At 41.1% G+C, this 24,871-nt stretch overlaps 2 pseudogenes; one reads left to right on the forward strand and one right to left on the reverse strand.

Moving 5' to 3' along the window:
• LOC102993117 (centrosomal protein of 78 kDa-like) overlaps nucleotides 1-24,530 on the reverse strand; it is a 127,912-nt pseudogene extending 103,382 nt beyond the window's left edge.
• Nucleotides 17,502-17,602, forward strand: LOC112067378 (uncharacterized; annotated as a pseudogene).
• Nucleotides 24,531-24,871: the final 341 nt, after the last annotated feature.

A 24,871-nucleotide genomic window follows, 5' to 3' on the forward strand; every position in this document is an offset into this window, starting at 1 on the left:
TCTGAATTCTTTTTCAGGTAGATTGCCTATTTCCTCTTCATTTATTTGCTCTTGTAGGTTTTTACTTTGCTCCTTCATCTGTAACATATTTTTTTTTCCTTCTCATTTTTTTTTAATTAATGGGATTGTGTTCCTGTTTCACAGGTTATTTGGCCTGAGGCTTCCAACACTGGAGTTTGTATGCTATTGGGTAGAGCTGGGTCTTGGTGTTGAGATGAGGAACTCTGTGAGACCTCACTCTGATGAATATTCCCTTGGGTCTGAGGTTCTCTGTTAGTTCAGTGGTTTGGACTTGCAGCTCCTGCCACAGGAGCTTCTGTGTGATCCCAGGCTCATCGCAGATCAAGATCCTGCCAGCTGCATGGGGTGGCAAAAAAATAAAAATAAAAAATTAACAAAGCAAAAAATAAAATTAGACTAGGAAACTACAGATATGTTAGAAAGAATGTAAAAATTAAAAAAATAGATGAATCAACAACTAGAAGGTACATCAGTATCACAATAGTAAAAAAGAGGAGGGAAAAGAAAAAATAAATAAATAAAAGGGGTGGGGGAAAGCCCTTGCATGGAAAGCAGGGCCTAAGCAAGAGCGAGGTGTGGGTCATGGGCAGGGCCAATGCTCAGGACCCACGGGGCTGGAAAAGGCCCTTGGGGCTGTGGGGGGTAGGGCTTAGGTTCAAGCAACAGAAGGGGCCCAGACATGTCCCCCACCTCTGGTCTCAGAGCTCAAGGGACCTCACCTGGGAGCCCAGCAAGCTTCCTGGGCTCGAGTGGGTGGAGCAAACGCCCTTCTCTCCTCTTTTGCTCCTCCGGCCTGGGGTCTGGGAGGGTCCCTCCTGCTTGCCTCTCCTGATCCCCCTGGCCTCCCTCCTATGCCCACAAGAACCCACGCTGCCTGGAGGGGCCTTGGAGGCTAGGGAATTGGCCTGGGAGCTCAGCAGTCTCCCTGTGCCTGAGTAGGCCTGGCAATTGCCCTCCATTCCTCTCCCACTCCTTCCACAGGGCCCCGCCTGCCTGCCTCTCCTGATCCCCCTAGACTCCCTCCTATGCCCACAAGGACCCACGCAGCCTGGAGAGAACTTGGAGGGTAGGGGATCAGCCTGGGAGCTCTGCATGCTCCCTGCGCCTGAGTGGGTGGGGCAATTGTCCTCTGTTCCTCTCCTGCTCCACCTGGATGGCCCCTCCCGCCTACCACTCCTGATCTCCCCGGCCTCTCTCCTATGCCCCCAGGACCCATGTGGCCTTGATGGGGGTTTGGAGGCAGGGTGGGGGACCAGCTTGGGAGCTCAGCAGACTCCTTGGCCGAGTGGGTCAGGTAATTGCCCTCCGCTCCTCTCCCACTAGTCCTGGAGAGTCCCTCCCACCTGCCTCTCCTGATCTCCCCGGCCTCAGGGGAGCTGATCTTGTCTGGCCTCCATTTCTCCTCTCCCCTTGGTCCCCCTACATCCTACTGGTTCACTCTGGGGTTCCTCCCATCTCCTTGGGGGTCAGTCTCTGAGCAGTGGCCGGCAGGTGCCTTAGTTGTGGGGAGATGCTAATTCCACATCTTCCCACACCACCATCTTGACTCCTCCCCACTGCATGAGCTTTATATGTATTTTGGATATTAACCCTGCATCAGTCATATCATTTACAAATATTTTCTTCCATTCAGTACATTGTCTTTTGCTTTGTTATGGATCACTGTGCCTTTGCTATGCAAAACCTTTCAAGTTTAATTAGGTCCCATTTGTTTATTTTTGCTTTTATTTATTTTGCCTTAGGAGACGGATCCAAAAAAAATACTACTATTTATGTCAAAAAGTGTTCTACCTATGTTCTCTTCTATGAATTTTATAGTTTCAGGTCTCACATTTAGGTCTTTAATCAATTTTGAGGTTTTTTGTTTTTTGTTTGTTTGAAAGTGTTCTACCTATGTTCTCTTCTATGAATTTTATAGTTTCAGGTCTCACATTTAGGTCTTTAATCAATTTTGAGGTTTTTTGTTTTTTGTTTTTTGTTTGTTTGCTTGTTTTTGTTTTTTTTTCCGTACATGGGCCTCTCACTGTTGTGGCCTCTCCCGTTGCGGAGCACAGGCTCTGGACATGCAGGCTCAGCAGCCATGGCTCACAAGCCTAGCTGTTCCGCAGCATGTGGGGTCTTCCCGGACCGGGGCACAAACCTGTGTCCCCTGCATCGGCAGGCACACTCTCAACCACTGCGCCACCAGGGAAGCCCTGAGTTTATTTTTTTATACAGTGTGAGAAAGTGTTCCAATTTCATTCTTTTACATGTTGCTGTCTAATTTTTCCAGCATCACTTATTGAAGGGAGTACCTTTTCCCAAGAGCATTATATACTCTTTCCTCCTTTGTCATAGATTAATTGACCGTGTGTTGGTATACTTCTGGAACTCTATTTTGTTGCCTTGATCTATGTGTCTGTTTTTGTGCCAGCACCACACTGTTTTGATTACTGTAGCTTTGTAATATAGTCTGAATTCATGGAGCATGATACCTCCAGCTTTGTCTTTTTTCCTCAAGATTACTTTGCAATTCAGGGTCTTTTGTGGTTCCACACACATTTTAGGGTTATTTGTTCTCACTCTGAAAAATGTCATGGGTATTTTGATAGGGCTTGAATGATATCTGTAGACTGCTTTGGGTAATATGAACATTTTCACAATATTAATTCTTCTAATTTATGAACATGGAATATCTTTCCATTTCTTTGTATCATTTTCAAATTCCTTCATCAGTGTTTTATAGTTTTCAGAATATAGGTCTTTTACTTCCTTGGTTAAGTTTATTCTTAGATATTTTATTCTTTCTGATGTGATTGTAAACAGGATTGTTTTCTTAATTTCTCTTTCTGATAGTTCATTATTAGTGTATAGGAAAGCAACAGATTTCTGTATATTAATCTTGTGTCCTGCAACTTTACTGAATTCATTTATTAGTTCTAATAGTTTTTTGGTGGAGACTTTAGGGTTTTCTATATATAGTATCATGTAATCTGCAAACTTCTTCCCATCACATTTGGATGCCTTTCATTTCATTTACCTGTCTGCTAACTGTGAGTAAGACTTCCAATACTATGTTAGATAGAAGTGGTGAGAGTGGGTATTTATATCTTGTTCCTGATTTTAGAGGAAAAGCTTTCAGCTTTTCACCATTGAGTATGATGTTAGCTGTGGGTTTGTCATAAATGGCCTATATTGAGATATATTCCCTCCATACCAAACTTGTTGAAGTTGTTTTTTATCATGAATTGATGTTGAATTTCGTCAAATGCTTTTTCTATGCCTATTGAGATGATCATGTAACTTTTACCCTTCTGTTTGTTAATGTGGTATATCACATTGATTGATTTGCAGGTATTGAAACATCCTTGTATCCTGTGATAAATCCCACTTTATTGTGCTGTATAATCCTATTAATATGTTTCAAATTCAATTTACTAACATTTTGTTGAGGATTTTTGCATCTATGTTCATCAGTGATATTGGTCTGTAATTTCTTGTGTGTGATATCTTTGTCTGGTTTTGGTATTAGGGTGATGCTAGCCTCATAGAATGAGTGCAGAAGTGTTCTTTCCTCTGCAATTTTTTTGGAATAGTTTGAGAAGGCTAGTTATAATTTCTTCTTTATATGTTTGGTAGAATTCACCTGTGAAGCCATCTGGTTCTGGACTTTTGTTTGTTGGGAGTTTTTTGATTACTGATTCAATTTCATTACTGGTAATTGGTCTCTTCATATTTTCTATTTCTTCCTGGTTCTGTCTTGGGAGATTGTACATTTCTAGGAATATGTTCATTTCTTCTAGGTAGTCCATTTTATTCGTATATAATTGTTCATAGTAATCTCATGATCATTTTTATTTCTAGGGGTGTTGGTTATAACTTCTCCTTTTTCTTTCTTTTTTTTTTTTTTTGATTTGGGCTTTCTCTCTTTTTTTCTTCATGAGTCTGGCTAAAGTTTTGTCAATTTTGTTTATCTTATCAAAGAACAAGCTCTTAGTTTCACTGATCTTTTCTATTGTTTTTTAAAGTCTCTATTTCATTTATTTCTGCTCTAATCTTTATGATTTCTTTCTTTCTACTAACTTTGGGTTTTGTTTTCTCTTTTTTTCTCATTCGTTTAGGTGTAAGGTTAGGTTGTTTATTTGAGATTTTTCTTGTTTCCTGACGTAGGCTTGTATGACTTTAAACTTCCCTCATAGAAGTTCTTTTGATGCATCTCATAGATTTTGGAACATTGTGCCTTCATTTTCATTTGTCTCTAGGTGTTTTTAAATTTCTTCTTTGATTTCTTTAGTGACCCATTGATTTTTTGAGTAGCATATTGTTTAACTTACACGTGTCTAGGTTTTTTGCTTTTTTTCCCCCTTGTATTTGATTTCTAGCCTTACAGTGTTTTGGATAGAAAAGATGCTTGATATGCTTTTAATCTTAAATTTACTGAGACTTGTTATGTGACTTAGTATGTGATCTATCCAGGAAAATGTTCCACTGCAGTTGAAAAGAATGTGTATTCTGCTGCTTTGTGAGGGAATGTTCTATCTATTAAGTTCAACTGGTGTAATGTGTCATTTAAGACCAGTGTTTCCCTTATTGGTTTTCTGTATGGATGATCTGTCCATTGATATAGGTGGGGTGTTAAAGTCCCCAATTGCTATTGTGCTACTGTCAGTTTCTCCCTTTATGTCTGTTAATATTTGCTTTATGCATTTAGGTGCTCCTATATCAGGTACATATATATTTACTGTTGTTGTATCTTCTTCTTGGATTGATCCCTTGTTCATTATGTAATGCCCTTCTTTGTCTCTTGTTAGAGACTTTGTTTTAAAGTCTATTTTTCTGATATATGTATTGCTACCCTGATTTTCTTTTAATTTCCATTTGCATGGAATACCTTTTTCTATCTGTTCACTTTCAGTCTGTGTGTGTTTTTAGATCTGAAGTGAGTCTCTTGTAGGCAGCATATATATGGGTCTTGTTTCTTATCCATTCAGCCACTCTATGTCTTTTGATTGGAACATTTACATTTAAAATTATATTGATAGGTATGTACTTAATGTCATTTAGTTCATTGTTTTGGGGTTGTTTTTGTAGTTCTTTTCTGTTCCGTTCTTTCTCTTTTTGTTCTTTCCACTTGTGTTTGATGACTATCTTTAGTGTTATGTTTGGATTACTTTCTTGTGTGTGTGTTTGTACAAGTGTGTACTTGTTATAGATTTTGGTTTGTGGTTACTGTGAGGTTTATATATAGCAATCTATATATATTTGATTATTCTAATTTGCTGATTTCTTATGTTCAAATGTTTTTAACAACCTTGCATTCATACCCTCCTCCATGTTTACTGGTTTTGACATCATATTTTACATCTTTTTGTTTTGCATATCCTTTAACTACTTATTGTGGGTATAGATGATTTTACCACTTTTGTCTTTTACCTTCCTACTAGGTTTATACATGGATGATTTACTACCTTTGCTGTATATTTGCCTTTACCAATGTGCTTTTTCCTTTCATAATTTTCATGTTTCTAGTTGTAGCCTATTTTTTTCCACTTAAAGAAGTCCCTCTAACATTTCTTGTAAAGCTTTTTTCATGGTGCTGAATTCTTTTAGCTTTTGTTTGTCTGTAGAACTTTTGATCTCTCCATCAAAGCTGAATGAGAGCATTGCCATTTAGAGTATTCTTGGTTGTAGATTTTCCCCTTTCATCACTTTAAATATATTGTTCTGGTCTGCAGAATTTCTGCTGAAAAGTCAGCTGATGGCCTTATGGGAGTTCCCTTGTATGTAACTTGCTGCTTTTCCCTTGATGCTTTTAATATTCTCTCTTTATCTTTAATTTGTGCTATTTTAATTATAGTGTGTCTTGGTATGTTCCTCTTTGGGTTAATCCTGTATGGGGCTCTCTGCACTTCCTGGACTTAGATGTCTGTTTCCTTTCCCAGGTTAGTGAAGTTTTCAGCTATTATGTATTCAAATATGTTCTCTGCCCCCTTCTCTGTCCCTTGTCCTTCTGGGACACCTATAATGAGAATGATAGTATGCTTGATGTTTTCTCAGAGGTCTCTTAAACTGTTTTCATTTCTTTTCATTCTGTTTATCTGTTTAGCTTCAGTGATTTCCACTACTCTGTCTTCCAGCTCACTTAGCTGTTCCTCTGTATTATCTAATCAACTGTTGATTCCTTTTAATGTATTTTTCATTTCAGTTAATGTATTCTTCACCTCTGTTTTGTTTTCTTTATATTTTCTAACTCTTCATTAAAAACTTCTATATTCTCACTCTCTTCTTCTAGTCTTCTCCTGAGTTCTTTGAATATCTTTATGATCATTACCTTGAATATTTTACTGGGTAGTTTCCTATCTACTTCATTTAGTTCTTCTGGGTTTTTATCTTGTTCCTTAATCTGGAACATTTTCTTCTTTGTTTTCATTTTGCTACATTTGTTGTTTTTATTTCTATTTATAGAAATAGGTAAGTTGGTCATGTTTCCCAACCTTGGAAAAATGTCCTTTCATAGGAGATGTCCTATGCATCACACAGCACACTCCCCTCTGGTCACCAAAGTATATATTCTCTGGGGTGCCCCCATGTGGGCTGTGTGGGTTTTTCTGTTGTGGAGGGTTGACTATTGTGGGTGGTCTGGTGGGTGTGGCTGGCCTTTGATCATGTTGATTGTCAGGCCTTGCCTTGTTTGTAGGCTGCCAGCTGCTGGTGGGTGCAACCTGGTCTGGAGGTTACTGGCTGTAGGCCCTGAGTGGTCCCAGGCCTACTGCCAGCCCACTCATGGGTTTGGCTGAGTTCCAGGTGAGTGGTTGTAGGACTGGAGGTCTTGGATCTACTGTTGGTCTTCTGATGGGTGGGGCCAGTTCCTGACACAGCTGGTTGTATTGTCCATGGTGCCTCAAGCTGGTGTTAATCCCTTGGTGAAAGGGGCTGGATCTGAGGATGGCTGGATGATGGGTCCAAGATGTCTTAGAGATTGTATAGCCTCCTGGTAGGTGAGGCTGGGGCCTAGGGGGTCCTGGGACTAGAGCCAGCTCATTGGTGGATGGAGCTGGGTTCCCCAGTCCCTGGCTGCAGGGCCCTGGATGTCCTGAAGTTGGTATTAGCCAACTTGGTTGGGCTGGATCTGGGGCAGCTGGCTGAGGGGCCCAAGGTGTCCTAAAGCTTCTGTTGGCTTGCTGGTGAGCAGGACTGTGGCCCAAGTGGTCTTGGTGTGGATGCTGGTCTGCTGGTGAATAGCCTAGGTTCTGATATGGCTGCAGGGCTGTGATGGTTCTCGGGCTGGTGTCCACCAGTGATTAGTGGGGTCATGGCCTCTGGAGTCCCAGGACTGGTGCCTGTCCACTGGTGTGTGGGGCTGAGGCCCAGGGGGTCCTGGGGATAGTGCTGCTCCACTGGCTGGCGGATGTGGGTCCCAGGGTCTCTGCCTGCAGAACCCTTGGGTTTTAGTGCCAGTGCACTGGATCCTGGGCCCTCTTGTGGACAGAACTGGGTCCTGGGGTGGTTGTGGGCTCAGGGGGTCTTATGGCAGCCTACCTGCTCATGAGTGGGCTGTGTCTCCACCCATCTAGTTACTTGCCCCAAGGAGTCTCAGACTAGTACTGGTGGGTGGGGCTTGGTCCTGTAACTAATAATCTAGAAGGAGGATTCCAAAATGGTGCTTGCCAGCACTAGTATGCACATGATAGAACAAGCTCCCCCAGATGGCTGCCAGCAGTGTCTATGTCTCCAGGGTGAGCTCCAGTTGCCTCCTGAAGGCTCTCCAAGATCAACAGGTGGGTCTGACCCAGGCTTCTTTTAAATTACTGCTTCTGCCCTAGGTCCTGGAGCATGTGAAATTTTGTATACATCTTTTAGTAGTGGGGTCTTTACTTCCCACAGCCCTCTGGTTCTCCTGAAAGTAAGCCCAACTGGTTTTTAAGGCCAAACCTTCTAGGGGCTTATTTTTCCTGTGCAGGACTCCTGGGCCAGGAAGCTCAGTGTGGGTATCAGACTCCTTGTTCCTTGGGGAGAACCTCTGAAATTATAGTTATCCTTCCATTTGTGGGTTGCTTACCCAGGGATATGGGTCTTGACTCCTACCCATCTTGTTGTAGTTCCTTCTTTACATTTTTTCTGCTATTCATATGCTTTTTCTCACCAATAGTTTCTCTGTAAATAGTTGTAATTTTGATTTATCTGTGGGAGGAGGTGAGTTCAGTGTCTTCCTACTGTATCATCTTGTCCACTCCCCTTTAACTACTCTATAAGTTAGTAATTAGTAAAAAACAAAATAAAACAAAACTACAGATTAGAAAAAATAAATTTAGGTCTTAACATACTTGTATTAGTCTTTATCAAAGTTCTGAGTCAGTTCATTTGATAAAATGATCACTGGTGCCTACTTTTGTACTCAGGTGGGGTAGCCATAAAAAATCACATGAAGGAATTTGACAAACCTGTCTAAAGCAGGACTTCAGAAGAAACAACTGAAACCTTCCTTCCTTGGCATTAATTTTTCTAATATGATTAAGACACAGCCTCACAGCAGAATGGCAAAACTCTGAAAGCTTTATATCAAAGAACAAGAAGGGAGCATGAAAAATTATAAACTAGAGCTTGGAAAAATGCCACAAACTATGAATAGATGAAATTGGGGTAAACAATGTGAATTTCATTGGAAAGCACTTGAAAAAAAGCTCAGTGAGAGAGAGCCAAAAATTCATTTCCTGTGATATCTTGTAGAGATTACATTTAAAGGAGAGAGTAATTAGCTTAAGAAATCACCTATCAGGGAAGGATGACAGAACACCTTACTTTTCTTGGGTGACCTCCAGAAAAAACGAAGTTCTCTCCAGCGTCTATCCTCTGATTCTCCCAGCAGAGCCAGGGGTTCTTGTCATCCTTTTATCTGCAGGAAGTGATGTACTACTAATCGCATGGTAGGCAGGGGAGAGGTTTGAAACCTAGACTGGCAGTCATCAAAACCATGGCAGGGCACTTCAAAATAAATGTCTAGAGGAGCAGTAATTTAATAAAAGATTTCATGCTAACTAGAGACCTGAAAAAGCCTTCTAAATCCTGCCTACCAACTATTTAGATCACTGGCTTTCTCACTTAAGAGAACTTCAGAAAATTATGGCTGTAAAAGCTACACTCAAATGCTGTTGCAGCTTTACTTTTGGAAAAATCAATCTTGCTATAAACTTTCATGTTCCATGGGATGATCCAATCAATGATTTAATAACAACAGTAATAAAAACAGAGCAATCAGCTCTACTTGAATGTTCACAATCCAAGGAGTAATGGCATTCTGGCTTTGATGCCTTCTGTTATTGTTTACATAGCAAGCTAGACTAATATTAACAGCCTTTGGAAAGGTACCATTTCATACTTGATGCTGAGGTCATCTGGTTCAAATAGAAAACCCTGAGAAAAGTGAGTCTGTCTCCCCTAGAGGCTGTCATTTATTATTTAAACATTGAGAGTTCCTTCATTGTCCTTGCTGGATCTGTATGTCATAGCTACCCTGGCACACATCCAGCCCAGCCAGCTGCTCTTTGATCAGCCCTTTGGATGGATCTACAGCTGCCTCACTTAGAGGTGGGATCACCAGACCTCTCTGTGCCCTAATGCCATTCCCCTCTGGTGCATGTGAATGTCATATGATATATGGGACTTTCTTTCTAGATGGAGACCAGAGACATCCCTCACCTGCTCACCAAAGCCTGCATATCTGGTTTCAAAAGCAGCCTTGCAGAATACCTCCTACTGTAAAAATCAATATGATGTCCAATATGTGTATATCCTACAGTGTCCTTGTGTGTGTTTTGTGTTTTTCCATTTGAAAAGCAAATATGATCCCAACATCTGCATTAGGAAGTATTAGTAAATTGAGACTTGCTTGCTGAAGTTTTACTTAGTCATGGCTCTAAGAATGCCCAAGGCAGGACCTTGCACATGGCGGTGGGAAAAGGATGTGCTGACATAATGAAATGATGATGTTGAATGACTTTCATTATTATTATTAGTCTTCTGGTAGGTAATATTTAGGGTACTTGCCAAATTATAGAACTATTCCTTTATCAGCTTTGTCCCACTTTTTTTGTTTGTTTTCTGTTGTTGTGGGTTTTTTGGGTTTTTTTTTTTGCCGTACGTGGGCCTCTCACTGCTCTGGCCTCTCCCTTTGTGGAGCACAGGCTCCGGACGTGCAGGCTCAGCGGCCATGGGTCACGGGCCTAGCTGCTCCGCAGCATGTGGGATCTTCCCAGGCCGGAACACGAACCTGTGTCCCCTGCATCGGCAGGCAGACTCTCAACCACTGCGCCACCAGGGAAGCCCTGTCCCACTTTTATACCTTGTCACCTGAAGCAGAATTCCTTTTTTTTTTTTTAAGACGTCTTTATTTGACAAGTCTTCTATAGATAGATGTTTTGGAGCACAAGTCTTAAAATGTGATAAAGGTACATACACTGGAGGACAAGGAAGAAACAATTTCTCTACTTGTTCAAGCAAATGGCTAAATGCACTGTGACCAAGGCTGGGAATCTAAAAATAGTCGTTTTTATAATAGTTGCTTCAATTTACATCAAAGTAACATCTAAAGTTACATTAAGCCCTTGGCAGTGGCGTCCCAGCCGTCTAACCCCCCCACCTCACACCAAGCAGTCAGATGCCAACGGCGACCGGCGACTGGCAAGAAGTTTGATAGCTGTGGGGCTGGGTATTGCAGCTCTTGGATTTTCAGGTCATTGTGCATTTCAGATCTAGAAACCACTAGGACAAGTAATCACAGAAACTGCAAAGAAGATTTCAACTCCTAGCTTTTCATCCTACTATAAAGGAGGATTTGAACAGAAAATGAATAGGTGAGAAGTGAGTCTTATTTTGGGTGTAAGCTCATCTGCCAGCAAGGCCAAGATTAGAGCAGCTCACAGGAGAATCATGATTTTGAATCACCCAGATATAGGTGGATCTCCTTACTTAGCAACCAAAATTAATGAAGCAAAAGACTTGCTAGAAGCAACCACCAAACATTGACTGATGCTCAAGGACAACTCTGAAGGAGAAAAAGGGGGAACCTTATAAAAAATGTCCTGCAAGTTAATCTAAACCATGGCCTTCATAATTTTCATACATGTACTGACCACAATCATTTCTTCCACTACTAAGCTATATAATAATAAAAGATGAACAATCAAAAAAAGTTACATTAAGCATGAATACACCCGTGGCAGGGATTAAAAGAAAACATTTTTAAAAAGGCAATCAGTTGCCAACATGATGCAGTGAAAAGACTTCATGCTCCAAGTCTTGGATCAGGTCCTGGGTGCAAATGTTCTAGGCTGGGAGATCTTGGACAAGTCACTGAATGTCTCTAAGCCTGTGTCCTCATCTGTTAACCTCACAGGCCTGCTGTGAGGAGTAAATGTGACAATGAATTTGGAGACCACTTTGTCAGTGCTATTCCAGTGTTCTTATTTTAAAGTTTATTGCTTTTCGAGCTATATGAATTGGGTGTTGAGACATTTAAAAATTCTTCAGCACATATGGTGGGGTTCAGAGAGCCCTGATTCACATGATGCTATTCACAAATGTCAGCCACACCCAGCTATGGGGTTGCTTGGGGAGTCTGTGGCAACAAGAACTGCCTTCCCCACAAGCTGTGGCTGCTGCTGCTGCTTGGGCTTCCTCTCTTCCTCCTTCCATTTCTCTTCAGAGCTCCACCGCCATCCCCTGCCAGTAGCTGAGACTGTAACTTTGGGCACAAGGTAGATTAAATACACTTTTGTAGTTGGCTTTTATGGTTAAGCACCAAACATAATTAAGCTTACATGTGAAAAAGTCTTGTAATTTACAAAGGACTGACAAACACATTTTTGAAGATCGGTATATTTGGAAATTGAGGACTGCTCTGGGCAAAATTTTTTTTATGTGTAGACCTGGCATAATTTTTCTTTAAATTAGATAAGGGACATTTGCAGCTAAAGGCAATACTCTGGCTAGTGTTTAGTATTTATGAGCAGGTAGTAAAGTCATGAACCGTGATTCTCTTTATATGTCTACTGCCAATGCTTAACCAAATCAGGAATGGAGCTTCCTTGATCTGATAAAAGTTATCTACAGAACAACCTACAGATAGATGTATATGGTGAAATACTGAACATATTCCCCTAAGTTGAGAACAAGACAAGGATATCCACTCACACCACATCTATTCAACATTGTACTGGAGGTCCCAGACAGTAGAGAAAAATCAAGAGAAGTATGAAGAAAAGTTATAAAGAAGAGAAAGGAAGAACTAGAGGTGTCTTTGTAGATGGTGGTTGTGTACATAGAAAATTCAGTGTAATTCACATGATGAAACTTTCTAAGGAGCTGAAAAATATTATACACAACAAAAATGTTACATATTTTGATCTAGGTGGTGGTTACACAGGTATATACTTATGTAAAACTACTCAGCTGTACACTTAAGATTTATGAATTTTACTTTACATAAATTATATCTCAAAAGAAGCTATAAAAATAATTTACATTTACCTATAACCACTGATGGTTTTAAAACACGTCTGCAAATTATGACACCCATCCCTTCAAAATGTAGAGCTTAAGTCCCTTCCCCTTGAATGCTGGCTGGACTTAATGACTCACTTCTAAAGAATAGAAGTGATGTTATGTGACTACTGAGACTGAGTCATAAACAGGATATAGCCTCCACCTCTCACAACACATTTGCTCTGTGGGAAACCTGACACCATGTCATGGAGATATTCAACCAGCCTTGTGGAGAAGCACACATGGTAGAGACCTGAGGCTTGGTATCAACAACCAGTACCGGCTGCCAGCCATGTGGATAGGCCAGTATGCATGTAGATCTTCCAACTCATCAAGCTATCAGATCCTGGAAGCCCTTACCTACTATGACCTTGTGAGAGACGTGGATCCAGCACCACCCTAAGTTCTTGCCTCACAAAAACTGTAAAATATAGTAAATGTTTATTGCTGTTTTAAGTCAGTAAATTTTGGAGTAATTTGTTACACAGCAGTAGATAATATCTGTGTTCAGGGTCAGTGGTTATGTTTCAGTAGGATACTTCATGATTATAAGTGATTGAAATGTCTGAGGTTCTTTATAGCATATATTCTAATCTGAAAAACCAGTTTTGAGTGCTGTGTATAAGGCATTACTTAAAATAAATATGTAGGCCTGAAAACAAAAATGCAAGTAAAATTAATTAGCTAGAAAGTTGTCCCTTTCTACTTTTGGACCCAAAATGAATATAGTCTCTGCATTTTCATAATAGGTTTTCTATGGTGGGTGATGTTGGAACAAACTACTGAGTAAGAATGAGAGAATTATAATAAAGTTACTCTCTGGGGAATTTTTCCATGGTAGCAATCCAAGGCACAAAGACTGAGGACGTCTCTTGTCAAAGTGGCAGCGAACAAAGTGACAGAAGAATAAGAAGGAAACTGCCCCTACTCTAGGAACAGCTCTTAGCATCTAACCAGTTCCATGTTGGTCTCATTCCATTAATTTTGTTTTTCTAAACTAGATTTCAAGTCTCTATAAATCATCTTCTTGTTTATGCTTTTTTTAATATCATATTTTAAAATTGAAGTATAGCTGATGTACAATATTATATAAGATACAGATGTACAATATAGTGATTCCTGTTTATGCTTTTGAAGCACCAAGAAGTCAGGTTGGTACTCACCCAGCGATGAATGTCTGGTTAGGATGGTGTCCCCATCACCACAGCTGCCTCCCCAGCTGGCTGCCTATGCTCACCGGACACCTTCAACTTTTGGAACTACTGTTTTTGTTGCTACCAGACACAAATCCTCCTACACGCACCGAATGACCATACATAGACACTTACAGCAATCCGTTTTGCTTAATAGTGCACTAAGAGAAATTTAATTCCCAACACAGTGCCATACTTTGCAGCCCAAAGCTTTCTTTTTCAGATCAGCCTTTTCAGTATTAGCAGAGAGAAAGCTGCTCATGTGCTTTCAAATCAGTGTGCTGTTCTTCTCCAATTCTGCTTTGTATCCTTTCCATTCAGTCCATGGTTTCCATAGTAAGTTTGTTAAATGAGCTCTTCAAGATACATTGTCATGAATAATTTAAATAGTAAAATAGTTTATTTAAACTATAAGTGCTGGTAAGTAAGCACCTGGTTATGGAAATGCAAGATTTTCCCCTCAAAAAAATCAGTATTTCTCCAAAACCACTGGTGGTTTTCTTAGGGCATCAATTTTCTCTGAAAAAGTAAGAAAAGTTAAAGGACAGGAATACCTACCTGAATAACCAGGGTCTTCCTGTGCCTCTGAGTTGTTATCTCTGACCACAGGTATGTTCTTGATGCCTTTTATACACAGTTTCCTTGTGTGCAGCCCTTATGTTAAAAAAAATAACACACACCTGAGGGGAAAAATGAGCATGTATGGATGGTAAAATGCAGGCACCAGTGGAAACTATTCTTAAGCTGACAGTTAAAATTCAACAACAGAACCATTAATTTCAAGTAATGCAAAAGCAGAATGTTTTTATGTTAGGAGAGAGGATTTTGTAAGAAGGATCAGAGTGAAAATCAATACTAAATGATAACAATAATAATGATGATGATGATGATAATGATGAAGATGATGTTGATTTTAAAAGATCATGAAAACAACATAAAACCCTTTCTCTCTGTCTCTGAACTGTTTGAAGTCCTTTAGATGGAAGGGGAGACCACTGAAGTAAGAGATGAAGGAAGCCTGGGAAGATTTCTTTTTTAAACAAAGGAGCTTTGGAAAACCTAAGATGGAGGTAGATAATAAAAGTTTGGGGGATGTGTGCATGCACTGCTGAGTGAATAAAGCTAAGTTACCTACATTCTGCTCCAGTTGGATTTTTCATGGTTAACATGAAAAGAAATGAGCTGTGGCCAAGGGGAGAGGAGGTAAGGGTCATACGGAGCTCAGGGGAACATGTGGCAGAGGTGATGAAAGGCAAATTCATAGATGTGAAAAAGGAAAACCTAATGGAGAGATGGGACATGCAGACTGAAGGATATTTTTGGTCACTGGAATCTTTGGCTCAGCAGGGCCAAGTATGGTGGCAAGCGGACAGGTGTCAGAGGTTTTGGTCCATGACCTCATGACAGGCACCTCTCTCCCTTTCATCACCTCCTCAGCCAAGAACCCACAGGGTTATCTAAGCCTGCTCTGATCCTGCAGTGGGAGCATTACGCATTTTGTTCTCACTTTGATCCAAGAGATTAGTGTGTTTTTCACCATGTTCTCTGTGAAGAGGGTAGGAACAAACAGAATTTAGAGGAAACTTAATGGACCCAGCCTAACAGAAGCTATGCTTAGAGGCAGAGGGCATTCTAGTTTTTCCCAAAGATTAAGTGAAACTTCGCAGAATGCCAGTACAGGAACCAGCTTCAAGATTGTGTCTGCATGAAGACACACTCTACAGTGGAGACAGAGCCTGGGGATAGCTCATGGACCCAGGGCTTTTAAGGTTTTGCGTGTTACCAAGCAGTTTTGATCATCATGTGATACCTCCAGACTTTTGATCAGCCAGGGGGTCAGAACACACTTAATGAATAACCACAGAGTATGCAATCAAGTGGTAAGGTAAGTTTTCAAGCACATTAAAGGGCCTTATAATCACAGGCCACATTTCTTTCTACTTTCCATGGCTTCACCCATGGTGCAAAGTGACCAGAAGAACTTTATTTATACCATTTCTAGGGTGCTGTGGGAATAGAAGTTGCCTTTAAAAAATGCAGTAGTTAATGACATATTGCACAAAGTGGAGTAATAAAAGCAAGGGTTTAGGCATCAAAACCATGTGCTAAATCTGGCCTGGCTCCTGGCTAAGGGATGTTGGACCAGCTGCTTGACCTCTAAGTGTTTTCCCCTCATCTGTAAAATTAGAATGCTGTTGTTGATGTTTGATGTTGCTTCCTAAGAGCTCTTGGTATTATGAATAACCCATAAAGTGTGAAGGGTCACGTGAATGTCAGCTGTTCTTGCTATAACTCAGTGTTGGCATCCTTGGTCTCATGAAATCTCAGATCTACCCAGTCTGGCCCATAGCAGGCCTTCTAGGAGTTGGGTGTGACAAGTTCTCCATGAACTTGGTGGCTGCAGACATACCTCAGGTTCCAGGGAAAGCCATCTTCAGAACCCACTATCAGCCCCAATGAGAGGTGGGGACTTCTTTGCAGATGTGGTGGGGCAGCATCTTGCTGGGTATCTTGCAGGCTTAGGCAAAATAGGCTCTACTTTACATTAGTTTTTGGAAATTACAAACTGCTTCAGAGGTCTGAGTGTCAATAGTTGTGAAACCTTGATGCATAGAATCGAAGGAAAACCTACTATTTAAAGACTATTACATGATATCGCTTGCATGTGGAATCTAAAAAAAATGGTACAAATGAACTTATTTACAAAACAGAAATAGAGTCACATATGTAAAAAAACAAACTTATGTTTACCAGGGGAGAAGGGGGGAGAGATAAACTGGGAGATTGGGATTGACATATACACACTACTCTATATAAAATAGGGTAACTAATAAGGACCTACAGTACAGTGCAGGGAACTCTACTCAGTACTCTATAATGACCTACATGGGGAAAAAAATCTAAAAAGGAGTGGATATATATATATGTATAACTGATTCACTTTGCTGTACAGCAGAAACTAACACAACATTGTAAATCAACTATACTCCAATAAAAATTTAAAAAACAAATATCTCATAAAAAATGAATAAAAAATTTTAACAGAAAAATAAATATACATATTCAATGAATATAAGAAATAAAGACTATCAGGTGCTTCCTCTTTTATGAGAGATAAAGTCTACATTAATAATTCTTCTATTTGAGAAAAGAATTTAAAAAGAACTCTCATTATTGATTTTAGTTTTTCAAAGGTGAAGTCAAGATCCTGCTCTGGAATGGAGTTTAAGGCAATGCAGAACTACATAGTTTTCTATAATAAAGTCAAAGATGGTTTCCACTGAAGGTAGAATTGCATTTCTTTGTTTATTCATTTAACTAGGATGCACTGAGCTCCCACTGTGTACCTAACATTCCTCTATGCTCTGAGCACTGCCCTCAAGGAGCTCATAGTCTAGTGAGACAGAACAGACACCAATGAAACAAGCATATAACTCAGGGGTCCCCAATCCCCAGTCCTCGGCCTGTTAGGAACCTGGCTGCACAGCAGGAGGTGAGCGGCAGGTGAGTGAGTGAAGCTTTATCTGCCGCTCCCCATCACTCCCCATCGCTCGCATTACCACCTGAACCATCCCTCACCCCAGACCGTGGAAAAATTGTCTTCCATGAAACCGGTCCCTAGTGCCAAAAAGGTTGGGGATGGCTGCTATAACTCATACTGGGTGCTGTGCGTTCAAGGGGAATGTGTGATTTGTGATGGACCTGGTCTTGAAAGGCTTCCTTGAATAAATGCAAGGTGATTCAGACTTTATAGTCAAAAGGGAGAAGGTGCTCACTTCAGCATCACATAGACTAAAATTGGAAAAATACAATTAGCATGGCTCCTGTGCAAGGAGGACACACAAATTTGTGAAGTGTTCCATATTTTTGCACAACAATGTGAAAGTGCTTAATGCTGATGAAGTGTATATTTAAATTAGTTAAAATGGTAAATTTTATGTTATGTATATTTTACCACAATAGAAATAGGGGAATGGTGTTGGGATGGTTCCACTGCAGACAGAGGGAACAGCAGGTACAAATGTCTTGTGGGAAGAAAGCATTGATGAGAGGAAAGCCAGCAGGGCTGGTTTGTCAAGATTTGAAGGACATTTTATGGCCTGAGATGAGGAGTCACAAGCAGAGGCCAGACCACCACAAACCTGGATACTGATCTCTGTCCTGAGATCAGTGGAAAATTGTTGAAGAGCTTTCATAAGGGCAGCAATAGAATTGTGTTTTAAAAAATTACCATGGACTAGGGTAGACAGTGGGTAGAGGGGCAGTGGATGTGGCTGACCAGTTGGGAAGGTGTCAGAGTCCTTCAGAAGAGAGATGGGTATTGCTTGGACTAGGGTGTTGAGGTTGAGATGGAGAGAAGTGGATAGATTTGAGAAAAGTCAGAGGGCCAATGGCTGAACTTGTTGAAAGTTTGCTTTGGGGGTGAGGGGAGGAACCAGTCAAGAAAACTCTCCATGTTTCCAGATGGATGGTGGTTCCAGTGACTGGGACAGGAAGCACAGAGAGAAGGAGTTTGGAGAGGTGGATCATGATTCTTGTTTTGGACATGCTGAGTTTGTGAGCCTCAGGAAGTTTGCAGCTGCCAGTGCAGGGGAACCTACGCATGGGGCATTGGTGCTGGGTTAACTAAGGCCCACACTAATTTCTGGTAGAGTTTCCGGTGATGCTACCTGGCTCACAGCACAACTTGTTCTCTGAGACATGTTTGTCATGGGACATGTGAGGACTCAGCACCACTCCCAAGAGAGAAAACAGAAGGAACACCCAGTCTGCTCCACTGGGCAGCTGACAGAAACAATTTTTTCTTCTTCTGAAAGGTTGCTGTATGACAGAATCTTGACTAAACCATACATGGTGTGGATGGTAGATAAAATGCAGTTGGATGTATGCTGCTGGGATGGCATCTATACGTCCACCTCCAGTCTTTTAGACCCAAGGATGAGCAGTCCTCAGAGTGCTTCTGAAACATCAAGCATAAAAGGCAGGTAATGTGTGCTAATTGAAGCTAAATGTCATGTTCAGTCACAGGGCTTGATAGTCTCTGGAATAGCTGCCTTTTCATTTGATAATTTCGGAAAATCAAAAACATCCACCCAGGGCTTCCCTGGTGGCACAGTGGTTGAGAGTCCTCCTGCCAATGTAGGGAACATGGGTTCGTGCCCCTGTCCAAGAAGATCCCACATGCCGTGGAGCAGCTAGGCCTGTGGGCCATGGCCGCTGAGCATGCGTGTCCGGAGCCTGTGCTCTGCAACGAGAGAGGCCACAACAGTGAGAGCCCCGTGTACCCCACAAAAAAAAAAAAAAAATTCCACCCAAGGCAGAGGTAGCATTGTATTTTTGAGCTTCTCTCCTCCCTGCCTTGAGCTTCTCTGAAATGCCTGCCACTGTTCCAGTCCCATCTGAGGTAACCTCAATCTTTATTCACACCCCACCAATGAAAGATGTGTAAAGGCTTCAAGTGAACAATCAAATGTCAAGAAAACAACATTTTAAAAGACTCTAGCTTTAGGACATACCATCTAGGCAACTAAGCATGTAATAAAGGCCTGCAATTTGTTACACATGCTTCAAGAAATAAACTCTGGCTAGATTGAATGGCAACTTTTAATCATGATCACAGACTGAGTTATCTCACAGTGTATAAAAGTGTACATGTCAAATTCTTGGTAAGTTCAGAAATTTACTGCTCTGGAATTGACTAGTCATAGTCAGTTTTAAAGTGGATACAGGGCTTCCCTAGTGGTGCAGTGGTTGGGAGTCCGCCTGCTGATGCAGGGGATGCGGGTTCGTGCCCTGGTCTGGGAGGATCCCACATGCCACGGAGTGGCTGGGCCTGTGAGCCATGGCCGCTGAGCCTGGGCGTCCAGAGCCTGTGCCCCGCAACGGGAGAGGCCACAACAGTGAGAGGACCGCGTACCGCAAAAAAAAAAAGTGGATACAAGTATGAGACAAACCCCCAGGTCTGATAGTAAATATGTACTGAGGGAAACTTGTTAATCTACAAAGGTCAACCTAGATGACCTTTGATGTATCCCCAAGAAATTACAGTATGATGTAAGGCTACATATAAACAAATATTACAAGTACAATACATTTAAGGAAAGCATTCTATTGTGAAAATAGAAGGGTGATAGTACACCTGGAGTGCAAGAAAAAGGGGCAAAAATGAGAATGTATGGGGTTATGGGGTTTTGCCACTGTTCTGATTCCATAGTCACTAAGCACCATTCTCTTGTTAATTTGGCCCTGAATGTTGGTTTTGCTTTGCAGGTGGAAGCATTCACCAAAAATTTGGTACAATGATTTTGAATCACCTAATCAAAATATTCCTAGTTGCAAATTACTATACTGTTATTCAGATTTATATCATATTTTGGATAAGTTTGGTTGGTGCTAATCTGTTCCATAGCCTCCAAACTGCTTTGATCCTCCTCAGGAGCCCACAATCTGTGGGGTGGTGAGACACTTTAGACTTGCCAGTTAACAGTATTTTTGTTTAAATGGAATGGAACATTTTGAATTTGAACATTTGGTCTGTTTAAAGTCCCATTGGATATCAGGAGTGGTTTAAATATTCTCTTATGTATGGCTCTTAGACAAAAGCTCAGTCTTTGGGATGTCACCAACCTGTTTTTCCCCTTCTACAGCATGGTGTCCCAGAGTATGAGGTTTATTATTTATAATAGAGTTTGCCTGGTCTTTGTCTTTGGTTTCTGGGAGGGAGACTAAATCCTAGGAATTTCCTGAGTAATAAGAGTGTCTTTGTTATTCATGAGCCTCTGGGATCACACCAGAGTTTATCCTAACAAGATAACTCAGAATGGAGGTTGGTCACCAGAAAGACCAGCCATGTAATTAGAGGGTTGAGGTTTTGAGCCAGTCTGACCTCCAGGGAGGGGAGAAGAGCTGGAGATTGAGTTCAGTCATGTGGCTAATGACTCCACCAATCATGGCTACATAATAAAATCTCAATACATACTCTGGTCATTGAAGCTTGGTGAAGCTTCCTGGTTGGTGAACACATTAACGTGCTGGGAAGGTGATGAACCCTGATTCCATGGGGAAAGGGCATGGAAGCTTTGTGTTCATAACACTTCCAGATCTTGCCCTATGTATGTCTTCTTTTTTCTGGTCCTGATTTGAATCCTTTGTAATAAAACTGTATTTATAAGGATAGTACTTTCCAAAGTTCTGTGAGTCATTCCAGTGAATTATTGAAACTAAGGGGGCTCATGGGGACCTCCTGGACTTGTAGCCATTTGGTTAGAAGTACAGGTGGCCTGGGAATCCCTGAACTTGTGGTTGGCATCTCAAAGGGGGACAGTCTTGTTGGGGACCTGTGGAGTCTGATGCTAACTCTGGGTGTTTGCATCAGCACTGAATTGTATTGCCTTATACAAAGGCTGTACTCATGGCACAAGAAGAGGTATATCTGCCCTGCCCTGGTGTCCTTGGAATTCTGGCTGGGCCACAACCCCCAGGTAAGATTAGTTTCTCTTAATTCATTTATTCCATGTCTTTAATCTCTAGAGGCACATGTATCTTGGTAAAGAATCATCAATGTATAAGCTGGCATTTTTGGTTATTGTTATACCAGTGAAACTTTTCTTTCTTACATAGTTAAAAAGTCAAAATTTCTCGGGAGGTCTGAAAATCATATTGTCAACAACTGGTCGTAGTGCATCCACTATATGGGCTTTATCCAAAATGATGTTGAGCCAATTGATGTCAGTGCCATTCTCTGAAAAACTAATTCCAGGATTAAGCATTGAAGGGGACAAAAGGAACTACTCATGAACATGGAAGCTCTGCTGCCTTAAGAAAAACTCACCCAGAGGAGACAGAGTTGGAGACCAACCACTCCCACCATTATTCATCTCAGCCTGCTACACAAAATCCCTGGATCATGGGGTCTGCAGAAGGACCTTCTGCTCCACCTCTGGGGTATCTTCTGTTCTCTTGGTAACCGCAGATTCTCCTCTGGCAGCAGCTGCCATCATCCACTTCAGCACTAGTGCAGGTTCCTCATCCCTGGCTACAGGTTAGAATTACCAGGAGAGGTTTGATAAAATGCCACAGCTGGCCTTATCTTCAGAAATTCTTGACTACCGAGGTGAGGTAGTTCTCCTAGGCTCTGCTCATCATGGCCTCATAAGGCGTAGCACTTGCCTGCAGCCTTCTGGGTTGGTTAACACCAGTGAGAAAAGGCCTCTCCCTAGCTGTGTCTCCCAATTTACTCTTGGACCAGGTACATTCTGTCCCACTCTTAGTTTTTATACCTAGAAAGAAAGTTGTCAGCTTGAAATGCTTCATCTAGTTTTTCAGTTCCAATTACACATCTCTAAATTAATATCAACAAAACCAACAACTACCTTATTTAATGAGAACTTACACTGTGCTAAGGGTTTTACGTGCATTTTCTTTTTCTTAGCCTTTTTATTGTGAAATATGACATATACAGAAAAAGTTTATCAAACATAAATATACATCGAAGAAGATTATCACAAAGCCAACACTCAGGTAGCCATCACTCCTTCTCATTACACCCTCATTCCCCATCAAAAGTAGCCTCCACCCTGACATTTAAGGTAATCACTTCCCTGTTCTTTTTGATTGTCCATCACCAAATAAGCATCTCCAAAGTTGGGTTTTAGTCTGCAGTTTGTCAATTTCACATACATGGAATCTCACGTATGTGTTTGTCTGTGTCTAGCTTCTTTTGCTCAGTTATCAGTTTTGAGATTCATCCATCTTGCTGTATGTAGCTGTAATTCATTCATTTTCATTGCTATATAACATTTAATTACATTAAAAAATCCTCTTATCCACTCTATTGTTAGCATCTGAAGCAATTCCAGATTATGATCATTTTAATAATGCTGCTATGAATATTCTTGCATGCACCTTCTGATGCACACATATTAGTTCTCATGTTAGCTGCCCTGATGAGTGTGTATGACAGCCCACCATTGTTTTGCTTTGCATTTCCCAATACAGTGAGGTTGAACACCCATCCTCCTATATCTTCATTGACCACCTAGACATCTTCCCCTGAAAAGTGGCTGTTAGTTCCTTTGCTCATTATTCCACTGGGTTATCTGCTCATCTCTTATGATTCTCAGAACATTCTGGATGCAAGCCTTCTCTGTTATAAATGATGAAACACCCCCTTCACTTCAAAGCCTGACTCCTCATTCTCCCAAATGATATACCCAGATGAATGGAGGTTTCAATTTTAAAGTAGACCATGTACATTTTCTCATGTGATCCGTCCAAAATTTTTATGAAGTAAAATTATTTCTCCCACCCTGAGGGTGAGGAAACTAATGCTTATGGAGGTTCACTAACATGCCTAGTAATTGGTAGACCTGAGATTAGCTCCCCTGTCTGTCTGACTCCAAAGCCCATACACTTGACCCCTTGGCTCTACTAATAACAACTTTGTCACAGTCCCAGCAAGCAACACTTGAAAACCAGACTTGTAGGTTTCTGTTCCCTTTGTTAATCACTCTCCCAACCATGAGAGTTGCCCATTAACATTTGACAGTTAATTATTAAATATTTACTTTAAAATACTGAGAATTTAATCCTGGGAAGAGTCTTGGAATATAAATATCTTCAGGCCACACTTGGTAAAAAGTTAGCTCCAGTTAACCACTCTTATTTTTTAAATCAAGTTTTACACCCAAACTTTATCACTTGGCATCATCCTCTCACTCATAAGACCTGATTGGGAAAAGATCAAACATGATTATTCAAGCGGCATCTTCTGAGACCCCCTCATGTCCACTCATCATCACAGGATCCCTGCCCTGTGCTGCATTTGGGGGAACTTAGTTTACTTCATGTAGCTTAGTTGTCAGGTAGATAGGATAAGAATGATGTCAGATTTGTGATATTTCACCATATGTTCAATGTGTGTCAGACCAAGACAGTGGAAAATAGAGAAATGGAAAAAGAATACCCAAAAAATTCCAACCAAAGAAAACTGGGGTAGCAATATTAATGTTATATTAGTCTAAACTCTGTGATTTCTTTGTTGCACATTTCCAACCCCACTTGCCAGCCACATTGCTCAGTCTTCTGTACTCACCCAGAAGATGAATTCTTGCATTCTATTTGTTTTCAAATGGTCTTAAAAGAGAAAGGTTAAGGTTCTTCTTGGTCACAACCCGGACACTCTCTTCGTGCAAGGCTGACAAGAGAAGGTTCAGCTCTGACCTGACCTTGGGGCATCACCATTGATTCTGAGTTTTTGCACCGACTGGTTTCTCTTGAGACCTGCCTCTGTTCTCAGCTGTGTTTATGATCAGATCCTCAGAGTCAGATTTTATGTTTTAAATTAACTTCTGGAAGGAGGAGGGGCACTTGTCAGTTGACCTGGAAACAGAGATGGATCAACCTGAAGGCTCACCCACTGACTGGGGGAAGACTGCCTGGGACAGAGATCCAGGTGGTGCTGTGGGACCTCGCTCAGCTGGACCCTCCAGGAGACACCAGGTGCTGGCGAACAAATGGATACTGCAGAAAAGAAAATGCTGATTACTTGGTCTTAAAAAGTTCAGCCTACTCTGCCTCTCCCTCTTATTTAAGCTAAAGAAAGAGGTGGAAAAGAGTAAGTACAGAGAGACAAGTAGTCAAGGGAGTGAGAGAGGGAGGAAAAGAATCAATGTTTAAATGCTGATCCTTGGAAAATATTTGATCAGTCTCCAGGACTGGGCCTTCCCTGCCCTTGCAGCTCACTCACCTTGCTGTACTGTGGAAGCCTGGGAAAATTTTTGCTCTGTGAGGGACCATTCCTCAGTATACTGTGAACTTTTATCCTAGCCATGGATATGTGCTACTATTTGAATTTTTAATACAGTTGATATCTGAACAATGTGGGGGATAGTAGCCTGACTCCCTGAAGTTGAAAATCCACATATAACTTTACATTTGGCCCTCTGTATCTGTGGTTCTGCATGTAGGGAGTCAACCAACTGTAGATTGTGTAGTGCTGTAGTACACATTTATAGAAAAATCAGTATAAGTGGTTCTGTACCGTTCAAACCTGTGTTGTTCGAGACAACTCTACACTGAAATAAATGTGAGACTGTCAATACCTGTTTAGTGCTCTGGAGTGACCAGGACTTCTCACA

The sequence above is a fragment of the Physeter macrocephalus genome, chromosome 9, assembly GCF_002837175.3.
Source record: "Physeter macrocephalus isolate SW-GA chromosome 9, ASM283717v5, whole genome shotgun sequence".
In the NCBI taxonomy this organism is placed as follows: domain Eukaryota; kingdom Metazoa; phylum Chordata; class Mammalia; order Artiodactyla; family Physeteridae; genus Physeter; species Physeter macrocephalus.